Source organism: Zonotrichia leucophrys, chromosome 1 (assembly GCF_028769735.1).
Source record: "Zonotrichia leucophrys gambelii isolate GWCS_2022_RI chromosome 1, RI_Zleu_2.0, whole genome shotgun sequence".
In the NCBI taxonomy this organism is placed as follows: domain Eukaryota; kingdom Metazoa; phylum Chordata; class Aves; order Passeriformes; family Passerellidae; genus Zonotrichia; species Zonotrichia leucophrys.
This window is the reverse complement of record NC_088169.1, coordinates 88,862,314-88,877,787: the sequence shown is the minus strand read 5'-3', so window position 1 is coordinate 88,877,787 and position 15,474 is coordinate 88,862,314. Positions and strand designations below refer to the sequence as shown.

Sequence of the window (15,474 nt, the reverse complement as noted above, 5' to 3'; positions counted from 1 at the left end):
AATTTTTATTTTCCCACGTTCAACAGTTTTCCCTTCCATTTCCTGTAATTTTCCCCTTAATTTTTCTCTGATTTGCAAGCTGGGATAGAGGCAACAACATTTTCTTAGTTTAGTAATGACTCAGGAAGTACGTGGTTTCTCCTGGAACTAAAATATGACTACATTTTATTCAGATTTATTTTAGTTATTGCTTTATCTTTAAAGGTTTATGGGGTTTTATCTTTGGTTTGGGGAGAGATTTGTGTCTCAGGAGTGTTGATTTTCAACTGAAAGAGCAAATCCGTTGACTTTTTGGTCATATGCATTGCATTTGTTTTCAGGCATATTCATTTGACTTCCTGGTAGTCAGCCATTTCAAAACAATTTTGAAAAAATCTTATTGTTGTCAAATAATTTGTTTGCAATAGACTATATCCCAGTGATTCTTTGTATTTTCCTTGTACTTTGTGCCCAAAAATTAATGGGGTTGCAGATTAGTTACTAAATTCTTGCTTGTACAGATTATTTGGAAAACATCTAGGAACTAAACTTTTCCTGCACTATATTAATTATTCAAATTGCCATTTGAATCCTTGAATTTAGCTCAATATATTTAGATGACAACAAACACCAGCTTTCATTCTATTGCTCTGTGGGACAGCTACAATTGCCAGAAGAAACCGAAGTGAAATTACATCACTGCAAGTTAGATTATTACATTACTTGACAAATATAGCACAGTTTATTCCAGATAAAGGTGTATTCAGCTACCTTAGAGAGAATTATTTGTATTTCTTACACACACTGCCTTTAATGGAAGGGAATAAAACTGTGAGTGAACTGTATCTGCTGTGGACTTTGGGCTGCAATTTTGAACACCCAGCTCTTCCGAGAGTAAGATGCTTCGTGCAAGATTGAGTAAATTGCAGTCAGCTGTAAAATCAAATGACTTCTAAGATGCCACATGGCACCACCACAGGAATGAACATTGCATGTATCTAGCTTGCTTCAGAGGTGCACCAGTAATCTGTACTGCTTCTGAGCCGTGGCTCAGTCCTGCCCACAGCGTCTTTATGTTCTTCTTCCTGTGCCCTTCAGCCTGCCCAGAGATCCCTGTGGGACTGGTACTGATACCCCACCTTAGCCAGTGTGAAATAAGCTCATGCCCATGAACCCATTCACAAAAGTTGCAGCTGCAGCACACACATCCTGTCTGGAACAGAGGCAGGAATACCATCCATTTCCTCAAAGTTTCCTACACTCCCCTGTGGTGAATAGTCCCAACATCTTGTTCTGCAAAAATCTGGTACATCCTGAAAGTCCATCCTGTATCATAAACAAAGACAAGGCCTTGCAAAATAAAGCAAGGCCAGAACAAAACAATACTGGACAACATAATTTAAGAATGTCCTGAAACATATGAGCAGGGGGAATGATATGAAGTCACAAAATCAGTCTTCTAATATATCCTAATTCTGAGTCATTTGTTGTACAACCTTAATGATTTTTTTAAAATCAGTTGTGTGACTATGACGTCTAGGTGAATTGAAGGGCAAGGACTGAAGAGCTGATAGCTAATGGGAAAAGATATAGCACAGTTAAATAAAGTAACTTTAGAAGGCATACAATTTAGCTATATACTTGGAAGAAGCTTGATTTTGCAAAGGGCAGGGTGTGAAGGGTGAAGACCTGAGGAGCCTCTTGGGAGAGGGCGAAAAGTACTAAGGTATTTTCAGCTCAAGGGAAGACAAATTACAGAGGTCTGAACTTTGATTCCCCGCCCAGAATACATTGAAAATTATCTCGGCAAGCTAAAGACTAGAACAGTCCCTGAAGAAGAGACAAAATTTCCCAGCCTTCAATCTGTTATTTTTATTATGTGTACACATAGGCTGTAGAAAACTGCTGAGAACAGAATCCACCTCTGGTCATTCCCAGTGACAGCCATCAAAAGCAGAAGCTGCATTTCCAGTTAAGGAAGCATCTTGTTCTGGGACAATACTAAAAACATACTGTGAGCTCACTCTAGCATAATTTAGAAAAATTTCAGATTGGAAGCAGTCAGGATCATAAAGATAGAAACAGGAGAGGGCAATTAAATTATTAACAATCCTTCAGATTTCTTCCAGCATGTACACTCCTCTGGACAAAACACAGCATTGATGCAGCACAGGATTCCAAACAAATTCATTTTTTCATCCTTTTTATCATAGGCAGAATTGTTTAATAACTTTCTTTCGAAATAGTAAGGTCCAGCCCCAAACGCTTGGGCGCTGAAGTACGGAGAGATTTTCCAGGCGCCCAGTGACTCCCGCCTCCGTTGGGTGGGGCTTCATTTTGCTCCTGGCAGCAGCTCCTCAGGGGGTAGTTCTTCCCCTGCCGGCTTCCCCTAGGGTTTCATGGCAGGAGGCAAAACTTGGGGAGGGAGAATCTTGCCCCTGCACGATCCCAACGCCCCTCGACATACACACGATGACGATTAGTTTCTTACCAGATGGTAATTCCGGGAGGCTGGGGGTGGTTCGCTGCCCCCCGCTTTGCGAATATCCCACCCCCTCTCGGACTGTCGGGGCGGGGGAGGGGCTCCTATCGCCGGCCCGAGGAGGGGGAGGAGAAGGAAGAAGAGTAGTGTCTGCGGCTCCGTAGAGAAGTCGGTCTTTCTTACGACAGACACTGCTAACGGGAAGGCGTTGCACTGCTTCATCTGTCTTCACGTATCTCCTTCCCCTGGTGGGCTTTGGTATAAATGGAAGAGGAATTTCAGCAGGCTGGAGCTAACCAACGTTTCTGTGTAAATACACAACGTGCTTCCTTCTACGTTTTCTCTTGCAGATGGGGCTCAGCTGAACAAGCCCTCCTCTTGAATCCCGTCGTAAGCACCACCATGCGGGAAACGGGCTAGACCTACTAGAGGCTGCAGCAAGAGCCTGGGCGGCCTTAAGCAGAAGCGATGAGTTCTGTCCTCTTCTCTGGGATGATTTAAAGATAAAATAAGCTGCTCTGTTAACAACCGGTAAGTGAGCACCCCTGGTTTATCTAGTATAGCTCTGTAAACCCTTGCACGGGCTGAGTAGATCTCGTGGACGGTACCTGAACCCATAGGATTGGGTGCCCTGGGAGTGCTTGTTCCCGAGTTTGCCGGTGTCTCTGGCGCTGGACACGTGACGGTTGTCGGGACACGCTCCACGGTCGGACACGATGGATCTCGAGGGTCTTTTCCAGCCTTAACTGTCCCATGATCTTGCGTCATTCCAGACGGGAAAGCTTCCAGCTTTAACGTCGTGTAGAGTTTGTATGCATGCTTCTAATTTTAAAATTTCCTTCAGGTTAATGCTGATGGCAGCAGATGCCAAAAACATTGTTATTCAGTGTAAATTACCGCGTATTCAAAGGCAGAGGTAGCTCTTTCAATACATCACCGTGTTCCTCGGTGAAAGCACTCAAGGAATTAAACTGAATTTCTAGAGGGATGGAGCCTGCCTCTACAAGCCTCCTTTGAAGAGAACACAATTTTAATCGGTTTTGAGAGCTGGTGAGATGAGACGTCCCAGACCTTTCCCAGAGATTCCTGGGAACTTCACGGGAAAGAAAATCTTAACACGGCAGTGTAGCCCGGAGCCGGTTCCCGGGGGGGTCAGCCCAGCAGAAACCGAAGTGCCGCCACCCCCCGCTTTCCCGGCGGCTCTTGGATGCGCCTGATGCCGCAGGCGGGCGGCCGGCGCCGGGGAGCGGGGCACAGGCCGGGCTGAGGCGCTGCCCGGGTCCGCATGCGGGGCCGGGTGTCGCCACCTCGAGCAGCGGGGAGCGCGGGAGGGTCCGGCGGGCAGCTGTGCGCCTTCGCACACAGGTAGGCGGCTCCGGGTGGGGACCCCTGACGGAAGGAAGGGGCTGCCCGACTTTCCCCGGCTGCTCCTGGTGGGCTCGGGGCGGGGGAGCCGCCCGCCTTCCCCCAGCCTCCCTGAGTAGCTCCGCTGGCAGGCCGGGGCGGCGGGCGGAGCCGCCGCGGGGTCCCCCGCGGGCAGTGAGTGGCGGCGGGCGCGCCGGCGGGAGGCGAGTGCGGGAAGGGGGGGATGGATAGTGCGATAAGGGGCAGCGGGGCCCGGTGCTGCGAGGTGGGCAGAGCAGGGCTGGGGAACGGTGAGCTCATGCAGGCGGAATAGCCCCACGCAGGGGGAGCCTCCCGGCGGAGCTGACGGCGACCCGTAAGTAAAATTGGACGGGAGATTTCGTGGCTTCTCTTGAATTGCTTGGGTTGGGTAATCCCCGACCGTTTTGCCATGGCTGCCGGTCAGGCAGGTTCGGATAAAAGATTGCTTCTAGCGAGGGTACCGAAAGGGAGCTGCTCCTTGGAAATCCCGAAGGCCTCGGGGAAGGAACAATGGCTCTGTGAGTAGAGTCTGCCCTAAGCTATGCAAATCCATTATTTGCATTTGAGGAAAGAAACAAACCCTGGAAGTTTAACGTCCGCTGCCTTTTTTAATTTTTTTTTTTTTAAACTACTTGTAGTATTATTTGACAGCGGCGGTGGTGTTTCAGTTTGAGTTAGAGCAAGTGGTGAGATGAGTCCTGCTGCCCTTTCTCAAAATTTCCTGGGAGATGAGCGGCTGGTCTGAGATTTGTGCCTGTTGCGTTGTTACCGACTTGAAACTTTCTATCTAGTTTTCTTCATTTTTTTTCTCTTTCTTCATCCGTGTTTTACTGAGCTATTCTCACATAGTGTGATTGCAGAACTATTAAGATTGAATTTAGTGATGGGATAAGATTACTTACTTTAATCTGGTAATTTAACTGAACTGTGCGAAAATGTTATAGATAAAAAAATATGAACATGTTACAAAGAAAAGGTATATATAAAATATTTTTCTGGGGAGTGCCGTGGTACTACATGGTCATTCCTAAGCTGAAGGAACTAAATCCAGAGAGGTGTTGAAGGAAAAGGAAATGTGCATTGAGCAGGGTTTCCTGCCCATCAACACGCAGTATGCTTGTCTGACTAGGTCTCAGAAGTGATACTGCGAAAGTAAAATAACTCTCCTTTCACATGTAGGGCTTCCCCAGCTGTAGCTCTGGTTTCTATTTTACTTAAATAAATTTGCTTACCTTTTTTTCCACAATCTGATGCAGTACCTGCTCCTTTACCTCATCTGTCTCTGCTGAACTGATACAGTTCATTAAGTTACATTTTAGGCTTATGGCTGTTATTAAGGCAACAGAATTAAAGGTGTCTTAGTCTCAGGTCTCCTTGAAGGTCATATTGGCTTTAGCAGACTTCTCATGCTTGTGGGATATATGAATCATCCCCCGAGGCTCATGAGTCGCCCAGTGTCCTTATCCCTCCCTGTTCAAAGGTAGGAGGAAAAAATTTTCTCTGGAAGCAGTTGCTAGTTGCGGATGTGCCCATGGGAGCAGTTGCAGAGTGTTCAGTTGAGACACTAGAACCTGAAAGCTGATAGAAAGATCACCAGTACCCGAGTCCTAAGTTATGAAGAGGTTGGGAGATACTTGAGTTACAGGGGTTTTGACTAGAGCAAGGTGTTGGACAAGACATTATGTTGATATGTACTATGTGTGCTGTTAATGGTTTTAGCAGTTAGGCAGGGGAGTTGCCTGACTGAAGAGGGAAATACACGGCAGGTGAAGTGGTGACAGATCTCCTTTGCAGCGGGAAGTGCGTGAGATGCTTATTCTCAAGACTGTGATGACTGTGATAGCTAACAAGCAGAGGCAGCTTTAGAAGATTTTAGATGATTGCTTTCTTCCTTAGATGTTAATTTTTGGATAGAAGCTGTTGTGATAGCCTATTTGTGCTATTAGCAGCACTTCTGTCTCAGGCTTGTTCTCTGTTGGTTTCTGAGCATGCTGTGATTGTTGTCTCTTGGTAAAAGTTTGGTTTGTCTCCCCAAAGCAGGTTTGGAAAATTTAACAGAAACCTGCTTTGGCTGATTTGTGGTTTTCTTCTTGGTCTTGTTTCATATGCTTCTGTATGTTGATTCAAATACACTGGCCTGGAAGAGGATGCAGTCAGATGGATCATTTGAACATAAAACTTTTGAGACCACCATAATTCTCAATGAGGTTGTCTACACCACTGACTTAAAAGGGCTTTTGAGAAAAGGCTCTTGGTTTTGTGTTTTTGTTTTTGGGGTTTTTTTTGGTTTTTTTTTCGTTTTGTTTTGTTTTTTTTTTTTTGTTTCTGCACAGTATAGTTTGCTAGCTGTAGACAGGATCTAGGTTTGTCTTTGTAAATTAACATTTAAGGTTATTTTACTTAAGAGCATAAAAGGTTGGTTTTGCTTCATGTATGATGTGAGGTACTCTGCCTTGGTTCCCTAGTTAAATGCATTTTAGGAATTGGCTCAAGACTTCTTGAAGTACCTTTTTTTACAGAGAACTTTCCCTACAGATGTTTGCACTGTTTCAACTAAATCAATTGAAGTGTGCCCTATGTTTTGAGGAGGAGTTTGGTTTTTCAAGCTTATGACATGTAATTTGTCTTTCATTTGAATAACTCATTCATCAATTTCTCTGGCTTTATAGATAAGCTACAGTATAGTAATACTAATTAACTAATTTATGGGATAACTGAATGTACAGAATTTTTCCTTTTTCAGAGTGTCTATTTTCTACTGTCAGTTTTCTCAAAATACCAGAAGCTGTGTAGAGAGTAAACTGCCCCCTAAACTTCCCCTTTAATCCAGTTCTTCTGCTTTTGCAGTGTTATGTATGGTTGCTTGTATACTTATTCCCAGTCTTCAAGGGAAATACAAATAAAGCTACTTGAACATATTATTGTTGTGTGAATTTTCTGAAGCTTAAATTTTTCTTTTACTGTCCTTCCAGAAGAGCCTGCAACTTCATCTTTTCTAGATTTGATGTATACCGAGATCTAGAAGAAAACAGGATGTGCATGCTGTTGTTTTCTTTATAAGTCTCTTTTCAGCAGCTCTCACTTTGCAGTTTAGTGTATTAATCCCTGATACCAATACCAGTAGTGGTATTTGTGCAGAGAGGTTGAAAAATGATGGGCAGTATTAGCTAGCATGGGCTGTGAAGCAAAAGCAGGGAATGTGTGGGTTGCATGCAGTGTTACTACCTTTTGAAAAATGGGTTGAAAAAATTCAGGTGCAGAATGTGGTAAAACACCCTGCAGCAGTAGTTCTTGCTGTGTTCTGTACTTGTCATTCTGAAATACCATGTCCTTTTAAAGTTTATTTTGCTCAGCTGGATTGGCTCTTCAGTGTTCCAAGCTTGGTTGTTCTTTGGCCTTGAAGGCAAAAATGACGCCTTGGTATCCTGTGAGGAAGACCCTTTGAAGCACTGTCACAGAGTAAGAGAATTGTGAGTGTCCCTGGATAATAACCTAAACTTGTGTGGAACTGTTCAGTTACCTCTGCTCCCAGCCCTAACAGCAGCAGTAAAACTGGAGTATGGTGTGCCAGGGCTTTTTTTACATTCTAGTGTAAAAGGAGAGCCAGGCAGAGTAAGGTAAAAAAATGGAATACCTTCCACTTGCCCTGACTTTGAAGGGAAGGCTGGAAAGCCTACAGAGCCAGTTGATCTCCCATTCTGTTAGGAAGGCTAGAATGGAATAATCTAGGAACTGGTTTTAAGAGCAGGCACGAGTGAAATTATGGTCTCTGTTAATCACTGAAACTCTTAATATCTCTTAATTTATAGTGTAAGTTTCCATTTCCTGAGCTGCAGTATTGCTTTCTTTTGGGCCACTAGCCAGTAGGAAACTTTATTTGTGAGGTGTGTGGCTAGCAGTTCTTAGATTTGCACAGACTCTGCAACTCACTTTTAAAAGAATAGTTTTATCCCTTGTTGTGAGTGCAGGTTAGAAACACTAAAATAGGGATCTACTGCAGAGCTTAGAAAAGTTCTTTGTTGGACTGGATCTACAGACTGACATGTGCATTGCAGAGGTATCCAGACACTGCTTGTTTTCCCTGCTTGATGGAATCCTGAGGCCAGCAGTGAAATGAGAATGGTGTGAGGGGCATAAGCTTTACCCTGGGTCTTAGCAGAGGTGGGCAGAGGAAATGTGGTGGCCATTTAATAGTCAATATGGAATGTATGTGTGTGTTTATAAAATACAAATTGCATCACATGTGGGATGCGGGGGAAGTCCCTTTTTCAGAGTAATAAAGAAATTGAAGTTGTGTTTTTGCCATAATATTTTTTTCTTTTTTTTTTTCCTCACGTAGTTGTAAGTTAACGTAACTCCCTCCTGGGCAGGTAATTTTTGAAGGTGGGTTGTGCTGACAGTTTTTTGCCTGCAGGATGACATGTGGGGGGACTTGACCTGTTTCAGAGCAGTGGCATCCAAGCAACAATGCAAGGGAAGATCCTGTGGGTTTTTCTCACTGCAGTGAAGAGACAGGAATATGTTTGCTGGCAAGGAGCTGTTGGTGAATGAAACCTTGTTCATCATTTGCCAGTTAAGACAGGTATTTCCTGGTTCTAAGTTACAGAACCAGCCAACCTGGTATCATCCACCAGTGCTGCATCTGAGCACCCTGGAAACATTTCTATCTCTGCAGTGCTTGGGGTAATCTGGAGTTGATGTGTGGGACTGAGACAAGGAGAGGGTGGTGTACATGTGAGAATAGGCTGTAAGGTTTGTTTGAACACATTTGCACAAGATTAAATGAAGACGTAATATTAAATCCACTTGATGAAGCATGGGAACAAGTTAGGATTTGTCCAGATTGCTGAATGTGCACAAGGCTTGCTGGCATGTGGTAGCTAGTCTTGATTGTGCCCCTTGTGTAGACAAGTTACTGCCTTCTCATTTTGTATCTGGAAAAAGCCTGGTTTTTGTTGTTGTTGTTTGTTTTAATTTTCCCTTGCAGGAAACTGTTAAAACTATGGCTAGCTTTGCCATATTTAATAAGTCAGGGTGATACTTGTCTCATATTAGAAGCTGGAGTGCTCTATGAGCCCCCTTCACTACCTCCTAGTTTTACAGCCACCCATGGCAGTTTTAATTTTCCATTCTCAGAAAGTTGAGATGTGGAGGTATGGGTGCACAATGGGAATGAAACCCAAAACGGCCATGAAATACTGCTTTTAAGTAATCATCTCCTGCTGTCAGTGCTGGAGACAGAACTGGGCTGGATGGACACTGACATAGCAGAGTGTTTCTTGTGCTTTCATTGCTCGCTTTGTGCTGTGGAGCACAGGCCAGGTATCTGAAAACTGGGTTTTCAGTAGCCAGGTGATTAAAATGCTGGTTAGTGTACATACCGTTAGTACAATTTCTCAAGAGTGACTGCCTTTTCTTGCAGTACATATTAAGGAAATACTGTTAATTCATTTTCATTGAAACAAATTGAATGGAATAGTTATTTTCATTCTTGTGCACTAACAGCACACTATAATTTGTTTTTAACTTGGGACATTGGTTCTTAGATGGCTTAGCCTCCAGCTAAGGTAGATTTTATATGTAAGATTTCTAACCTAAATAGAAACTGTTGTTCCGAGCTTTGCAGAAAGAAATGTAAAGTGAAATAGAATATCTCATTCTTCAGTTTTCACAGAGAACATTACTTATAATAAATAAGTGTTGGTTAGTGTTGAAGTGACTTTTTTGAAACTGGGTGATGGAAATTGGCTAACACTACCTGTTAAGTGGTTGAAAAGGGTATCTAAGCTGTTGAACTTCATACAGCTCTTTTGAGAAATTTGGACACTTACATGTTTGTGCAAGCCATTTCAAAATTAGAGCACTTTTTTCTTCCTCAGTGGCTAGATGCTCTTGTGATACCTGTACCACACAGATTGTGACAAGATAAAATGAAACCATATTTTTGATGTCTTTATGTTGTATGTACTTTCTGATACTTAATGAGAAATGAATTTATAGAGTTTTTTTGTTCTACTCAGCCTAGTGTTTATTTTTGCAAAACTTGAGGAGGTCTCAAATACACTAAGTTCCTGATCTCTCGCATTTGACTGAAATCAGCCAAAGGAGTTAAAAAGTTCTTCAGGGAAGGAAAGAGAAGGGCATGCATGCACACAAACAGTATGGTTGCATAAATCTAGTTTCATGCTGAGAACACATGCAGTAGAACAGAACAAAAAGCCTTTTACTGTATGGCATTTCGTGCTCTAATGGAGTTCTGCGTCTTCTGTGGCATGGATAGCAATCTGATAGGACATGGTGGTGCTGGAGGCTGAGCTGCATTTGGTGCGGTCAGGGTAGCAAGAAAAGATGTCAGTAGGCAGCACAGCAGGTGCAGTGTATATTGCTCTAGAGGACTTCAAGTTTTATGCTGAAGGAAATATTAGACTTTTGTTTTATCACTGGTACAGCATGGGCCAGTTTGGTTATGGGAGAGCAGATCTGTGCCACAAATTGCCCTGCTGTGATCTCACAGGGGCGTGAGCCCTCTCTTATTGGACTCTTACTCTCTTGTCATCAGAGGAGACACTCTCATGCAGCCCTGAGCATATCCAGTGCTCAGAAAAGATCAGGTAGAGAAGGATAGTTAATCTGTTTAAAGATACTCTGGTGCTGAAGAAACTCCTCTTCATTTTACTGTAGCATTTAAGGTCTGGTGAAACAGAATTGAGCAGAAAAATCAAATGCTCTGTTTCACCTACAACAAACCAGACCTGGATTGTAAAGGAGCAAAACAAACTGGCAGAGGGAGCTGTGATATGCAGAAGGTACTATGTGAACCCACTGCTGTAGCAGAGACCACGCTGTGTGTCTTCAGCCTGCTCTCACTTTCCTGCCTGACTGCCCTTGTACCTCCTTGCTCTCATCTGGGCTTCTAGGAATTTTAGCAGCCCCCAGCAGGAGGGATGTGAGGCTGGCAGGGAGGGTGCATGGGTGGGGTGACAGGCACCTTTAACTCCCCTAAGTTTTAGGCATGACTGTCCTTTTCAATTAATAAAAAAAAAGTGAAAAAGCAAGCAGTATGTCAGTGTTGGGGAGGAAAGGGGTTGTGTTTAACCTTCAGTGAGGATTGAGGTCTGAAAGTCTTGTAAATGGGTGTCTGTGTGTAGCTCTGAGAAAAGCATATAAGCTTTCCTAGCATGCTGTAGTGACTAATGTAGGCAGCTTTCCTCTCAGGCAGATGGCAGTTGAAGATTACTATCAGATATAATTAGCTTTCCTTGCATAGGTAAGAAAACTGAAGTGCATAATTCGGGGCTATGAGCTGCACTGTAAGATGGATACCCACTAAAAGTTTGCACTGCAGTACAGATTGCTGTACATCACTTTATTGCTCTGAATACACAGAAGTACCTAAATGAACCTGTGAAAATTTTCTGCAAGGAGCTGAATTCTGTTACAGCAACTAACAGTTGTCCTGTGAAAAATTCCAGTTCTGGGTTTACACTCTGTAGTCTGCGCATTTGTTCTTTGTTATGAATTTGATTTCAGCTTTGTTTAATGAAACACGATGAATGATACTCTAAATGCTAAACTTAGATACACCTTCATCTCTTTTCCACTTGGGAAGCTCACTGCCATACAAACAATTTTTTTTAATGCATGTAGACTCACTGGTAACCTTTTCCATTCAGAGAAGATGCCAGGACTTTACACAGTGTTAATGTTGTACAGGCCTACATTTTTCTACAATGCTGTGTATCTTGTAGCTCTTAGTTGTCAGGATATGCGCTGTTTGAATATTCTATGTGGTAGTTTTTCTGTCACATTTAAAAAACAAAACAAAGTACTAAAAGCATTTAGGGGATCAGATACAGGCTCTGATGCAAACTGTATGGCTTTTTTTGTGAGTTCCAAAATATTTTACGTCCACAGAGCATTCTCTTGATTACAAAGTAGCTCATTAGAGCTTTTCTTATGGGTGGTTTTGTTGTTATTGTAAATACTGTATTTGAGCTTCAGTACTAAGAAAACAAAGCTGTGTATAAAGAAGGCTTGTGAAAAGTCTTAATGTTTACAATATTCAAGTTTTTCCAGTGTGGCACTGTCAGTTTTGGGTTAGTTTTCTGATGGTAGTTAGCACTGAAGTTTTGTGTTCTGATTTTCATCCAAAGGCAAAGTCAGCGCATTCATTGAGAGCCCTGGGAATTGTGAGGGTTTAACGTTATCAGAGAAGCTGCTCAAACTGCTGGTGTACTGCAGATTTCTCCTGTGCTGGCAGGATCCCTGCTTGTGAGAAGCTTCCAAGATTTTGTAGTAGTGTTGGGTAAGTTCTACCACTTGTCTCCATTTTCCTCCCTTCTTGAATTAATTTAGCTTTACACTTTTCACTTACTTGTTTTGCTGCATTCCTGAGAATCCCAGAGCTCTCTTCTGCACAGATGCCTTGCAGCAGATTGACTTGCAGAATTTGCTACTGGGGCAAATTGCATCACAAACAGCTGGGGATTTAGGGGATTTTTTTGGTCATTGGTTTGGGGCTTTTTTTGGGTCATTGGTTTTGGGGCATTTTTTGGGGTGGTGGTGGTATTGGGGATTTTTTAATTTTTCTTTGGTAGTTGAGGCAAGATCGGGAGCAACACAATAGAAATGAAGAAATGTATTGTGTTTGGGGCTCTGACTACAGACATGTTTGGCATGTTATTTAAATGAAAATTTAACTGTTCAGTTTTGTATGCATGTTCTCACCTATTTTTTTAGCTTCTTCATCCATAGAAATCTGCTTAATGTAACGTGTTCCTTTTTAAAGTGTGGGGACATATGGACAATAAAAATTACAGTAAAACCTGTGCCATCTAATGATGGCAGTCCTAGTGCATTTGTAATTTATTACGGTTGGGGTTTGTCAATGTTACTGTGAAAAACTAGTCATACAAAAAGTACCTGGTTCTATTTAGGGGCAGATTCTGACACCGGTACAGATCAGAATTGATACTGTTACAGTGAAGTAAGAAAATAGTCTGATCTACTTGGGATTTATTGGCAGTGTAGGTGGGGGGACATTTAATTTTTCAAGTGCTGGCAGTGAAGCTAGTAAATTAGCCCTCTATTATCAATTGAGGAAAAAAAGGCAACAAAAACCCCACCATGGTTTTTCCATGCCTTTGAGAACCCTGATTTTGCTTGTGAGTGGGCTTTGGTGTTGTGGTTCTTTGTGTGTTTCGTTTCCTTGGATTTTTTTTTGAGGGGGATTTATTTTAACCTGGTGTTGAGATTTATTCTTTGCTTCCCCCTAACTGACTGGTAGATTTAGTTTTATAATTCCAGCCATTTTAGTGAGAGCTGAGGTTAAATCACTAGCTTCAAATCAGCCAGGATGTTTTAGATATGCTAGGCATTGTTAGAAGACAAAGTGTGGCTTGTTTTAAGGTGAACTTAATGCTGTAGTGAATGTGCACATAAAATAAATACAGATCAAATTTTCTGGTTGGGCCTTTCTTTGCTTAGATTGATCATAGTTCCTGGAGGAAAAAATGATGTGCTGGATAGGGTTTGTAACTGAACTGTTTTGAAACCTGACTAATTTACCTTTTCCCAGCCATTTATCTTATTTTTTCCATTTTTTTCTCTCTGGGAAACCTAAGAAGGATTGCTGGTTTGACCTCAATCCTCTAACTCTGCAAGCACTTGTGGACAAAGCCGTGGTGTGAATGAGTAACTGATTTAGTACTGGGTTACATATCTTTCTATTAATAATTGTCTATTTTTTTCAATTTTCAATTTTTTGGTTTTTTTTCATTATGTAGTATTTCTGTAGTCTTGGCCTTTTTGAAAGGAGGTGAAGAAGCAAAACAACTCAGTCATGATGCTCTGTTCCTTGGAGGAAGAGCAACTCAAGTTGACTGAAACCTTTGAGTTTTGTAAGTCAAAGTATGAGAAAACAATGACCTGAACTCTGACCCCTCAGAACATGTTTCATGGTTGTTTATATTTCAGTTCCTTCTGGAAAAAGAGCTGAAAGAAAAGGGGAAACAGACTGGGAAGGAGCAGTGTTGTCACCACAGCTTGCAGAAGACCTGCCTGGATTTATAGTACTCTGTTTCTTTGTTCTTTATTATGCAGACACCTATGATGTGTGAAATATAATTAGCAACCTAGCTTAGGTTGGCTAAAGCTTTAAAGGTTAATCTGGGAGAACGTAAGAGGGCTAGGAAAAAATCTGTCAGCTAAGGTTGTATTACTGACTTTGTATGTGTGGGTTTCATATTTTTTCTTTAAGATATAGTTAGTGCTGGATTTTTTTAATGTTTGGTTAAAGCTTTGGGAGTTAAGGAAGCAGAGCTATTTGTGCTCAGCTCATACTTGCATTTGACTTTGTGTGCACAGGTTAGCTTCTGACCAAACCCCAAATAATTGTTTGTGTACTGTATGGCATCTCTGTGGCTGCTGGCTGTGACAGAAATTGCTCATCTGTATTCTGAGTCCACAGGAGGAAGAAGGAGGGAAAAGAAGTGAAGTATGCTGACGGGAGGGTTGTAGAGGGTCAGGACAGGAAAAGCATGTGGAAACGTCTCTTCCCAATTTACCTGTCCCTTTGCATAGATTGTCTGCTTCTTGTCCTCCCTCATCTCAAGGCACAAAGACAGGCAAGAAGATGAGGCTGTGGACTTGATCTTACTCTTGATTGTAATTATAGGCAAGGTTTCTGGAAATCTGTGATACTGACAAAGTACCACTTAGATGAGAATCCAGTAGTTAGTATTCTCTTTCTCCTCAAAGCCACAAGCTGGATTTGGATCTATCCAGGGCTGACTTTTAAGCTTGAGTTAGCAGTATTTAACTGTGTGTCCATTATTGGACTAAATCCTAAGCCGTCTTGGAATATTAAAGAATATTTTCTATCTTGAAGGGGAAAAATAATTAAAAATATAATTTACCAGATGAAAAATACCAGTTCAGTTATCTTTTTTTTTTTGTGCTTGCAGTTTTAGTTGTGTGTGTGCACCATGCTTTGGAGCATGCTGTCACCTTGAGCTGGTGCCAGGGATCCACACTGCACTGTGATAATCAGCCAAAATATTAGCTCAGATCTCAAGGGTGGCATAGCAACCCTGTGATAGCCCCAAGCTGGAGGTGACATATTCTGCCTTTCAGCAGGGCTAAAGAACTCAGCCTGGATACTGTTCCTATTCAAGGACCATTTCTATGGAAGCCAATGCCTGTGCTCCCTTGTAGTTTGCTTACCAGGATTTTCTGGCAGGATGCACTGGCTGATGCTTTGTGCTGCTGGTTCTCATCTGTGGAGCTGGTATTTCATGTCAGTTAGAAGTGATGTGAAATTTTACATCAGTAGGCTCAAAAGTGATATCTCTGTGAAACAGTGCACATGCCTCCGAGAACAGGATCACAGCGTTTTCTTTTGCGGCCAAATCAGGACCTCTTTTAGTGAGCTTTAAAAAGCTTGTAACTTGACCTAGGCTTGTACACATGCCTTTTTGCTTTCTAAGAAGCAATCTGATGAGTGCATGCAGCCTCTGGTTTCTTTCTGATTCTGCCTCCACTGTGGGATGTGTAAGAGCTCCTGCGTCCTCAGGCAGAATGAGGGAGAAAGAGGGGAAAGAGCAGTTAACCACCGAACAGATGACACC

At 42.4% G+C, this 15,474-nt stretch overlaps 1 protein-coding gene across 14 annotated transcripts in view; it reads left to right on the top strand.

Moving 5' to 3' along the window:
* The window catches only part of ST3GAL6 (ST3 beta-galactoside alpha-2,3-sialyltransferase 6), an 80,174-nt gene that overhangs the window by 34,434 nt on the left and 30,266 nt on the right, over positions 1–15,474 (top strand). For 3 of the 14 annotated variants that reach the window (XM_064721480.1, XM_064721449.1, XM_064721397.1), the window contains exons 1-3: positions 2,571–2,709; positions 2,812–2,992; positions 12,001–12,152. The gene's annotated coding sequence lies outside the window, so the exon portion shown is untranslated. Of the gene's footprint in view, positions 1–2,327; positions 2,477–2,570; positions 2,710–2,811; positions 2,993–3,753; positions 3,827–4,166; positions 4,182–12,000; positions 12,153–13,822; positions 13,918–15,474 lie in introns of those variants that run through there. The other 11 variants (XM_064721433.1, XM_064721426.1, XM_064721487.1 and 8 more) reach the window with 9 other exon arrangements.